Source organism: Eucyclogobius newberryi, unplaced genomic scaffold, assembly GCF_026437365.1.
Source record: "Eucyclogobius newberryi isolate DKJ021-1_F unplaced genomic scaffold, fEucNew1.0.hap1 SCAF_9, whole genome shotgun sequence".
Lineage (NCBI taxonomy): Eukaryota > Metazoa > Chordata > Actinopteri > Gobiiformes > Gobiidae > Eucyclogobius > Eucyclogobius newberryi.
Window position 1 is genome coordinate 19,354,120 of NW_027316532.1, and position 2,766 is coordinate 19,356,885.

Here is a 2,766-nt window from a genome sequence, read left to right on the forward strand (position 1 = left end):
AACTGTGACTTAGTATTAGTTTCTTCACATGTACACAAATAAAAAGTAGTATCCCAAATGAATACTCAAGTAAGAACTTGAGTATTCATTTGGGATACTACTTTTTATTTCTATCCGAGCAATATTACCATTATTATTATGTAACATTAACCAGAGAAAATAAACCAGGTCTAAACAAAGGGGTGTAAACCAGGTCTATAATAGGACATAAACACCATTACAGACGTTCTAAATAAGGACTAAACCAAAGGAGGAGAAACATGTGTCGAGTCTAAATAAAGTCCACACTAGAACTGCAGAGTTTGGACCAGTAACAAAGCTGAAACCAGAAGTCGACCCGTCAGCGATTATTTGTGCTGTATGTAATGAGCTTTTTTTAAATAGGCCTACACTTAAAGATAAAGATAAACCAGATAAAGTAAACAAAACTGACTAAAGACTTCCAGGTACAGAATTAGACCAATAAATCAGATATTTACACTTTTTAAATCGATGTTTTGTTTGGGCCGATTAACTGTTCAGACGTAAAGCTTTATTTAAACACTTTAGTGAAAAGAGGGTGCGACACGACATGCGGTTACACTGATTCATTACGGCTCAATGGATTTATACTGTTATTTTTAATGTACATTTATTTGTCCGCTTATTATTATTATTATTTTTCCATAGCCCGGAGCAGTGGTTCTCAACCCGGGTGCCACGAAAAGCGGAGACATTGAAAAAGACACGTTTGAGACTCTCTTATGTGTTATTTTGTCTTGAATTGTTACTTTCTGTGTGTGCACATTTACTGTCCCGCAGGAGGATGAACAAACCGTAACGCTTTACATCGCAAAGTCTTCACGTGCATGAGTCTGCCTCCCTCTAGTGGCCAAAGTGGTATTACACATGCACAGACCCACAGTAAAGGAAGTGTCTGTCATTCATGTTTAACCTAGATTTTTTAACACTTTCCCTCATGTCACGTCTAAATTCCTCTCACGAAGCGACAAAAAAGCAATTTCAAAATCTAGAGCAACTTTCTCTTGGACATATTAATCCATCTGACTTAGATATACGTTAAAGACATACAGAATTCAGAACTTAAACATGCAAAAACAGGGTTGATTTAGACGCCTTCTTTAAAAATAGAGCGTCCTGGATTAAAACGTTTGGATTGGTCGGGAGCAGCTGTTGCCAGATTCTTGTGAGCGTGAGTCATCGAAGGCGCAGACCACAAACTGCTCTCAAAGTCAGAAGAACAAGCGTGTAGAGAGAGAGCACAGTAAAATGAACAGAAAATCTACACCAGCTTGTCATTTATTTAGTTTATTCCCATATTTACTGCAGTAGTTTGGTATTTTTGCCATGTTACTATGTCTTACAGGCCTGTTTTGATCATTTATTTAGCCTAATTTTCAACTTTGTTGATTTGGGATTAATATCGATGTTAAATAGGCCTTAAAGGGGACATATGCTCTGAAATGCACTTTTATGAGCGTTTGACCATGTTACAAAAGTGTTTCCTCATCATAAATTGCATTTTAATTCATGTTTGTTTGAGTTAATCCGGTTTTGTCCTGTATTTGAAATTTCAGAGCTCAGAACATTTCCAATTTCACCTTCCCCCTGTCCCCGCCCATTGCTCTGTACTTGGATATTATTATTTTTTTAAAACAGACTCTGAGTGACACATGTCGGGTTTAAAACTGTCACGATGCCATTGTCCAGCAGTAAAAACTCCTCAAATCCAAATCTACTCCTCGTTACGGCGAAATGCCGTACGGCTTATCACTGTAAAGAGGCGGCGCTGATCAGTTGGTTCAAACCGGAAGTCAAGTGACGCTATATTGTATTTTAAAGCCGTTTTAGACCAACATTGCGACAATGACCAACACTCTACAATGAACAAAATGTAAAATACTGAATCTATATATGTCATACTTTCATACTAAATACACCCTCAAAACAAGAACGCGTCGTTCTGTCCAAAGTATGAAACTATTTTCGTTACGTTTAGTCTTAACTTTACTCAGGATTATACCTTTGTTTGCCAAACGGTAACGACGGCATCGATTATAGTCTAAGAGGGAAAAACGTGCCGTGCGTAAAACTGCGTGCGGCGCAAAAAAAAGACGCGTAACGGCCAAAGAAACGTGCGCGGCGCAGATCGGTATATATTAAATCAATGAAAAAAAACTAAAGAACAAACAATAAACCCATATAGAATGTTTTGTTGTTGTAGCTAAACCTAGCCTCTATGCTAACGCTAATGAGGTCACGTGACACAACAAAACTAGCTGTAACAAATGTTTTATAAGTGCTTAAACCTGACTATTTTGACAATTGTGGTTTATTGATAAGGGTTTTTCTGGTTATTTAGGGGTTAAAGTCTTAAAGTCTCATGTTGCAGTAATGTTGTAAAAGGGTGTGGCCGTTTCTCTCGTGTTGTTGGAGGAAGAAGAGGCGGGACTTAGATCCATGGGCGGGACTTAGATCCATGGGCGGGGCTCGACCTGACGCGAACCGTTTCCTCCTTCCTCCGCTTCATCTGCTTCATCCGCATTTCAAGCGCCACTTTACGACTTTGGCGCAGCGACAATCGTCTTAACGCGTCTGTTCCGCGGCGGACGACGATCGATGAAGACGTTCGCGTCACGTTTTCCCTCAAAATACTTTAAAAACCGGAAAGAATTGTGTCCTAAACGCGCGATTACGCAGCAGTTTTGGGTCGCGTGCGTTGCGTCTTTTTCCTCTTCTTTCCCCGCAGCGCTGTAGCTTTTATAT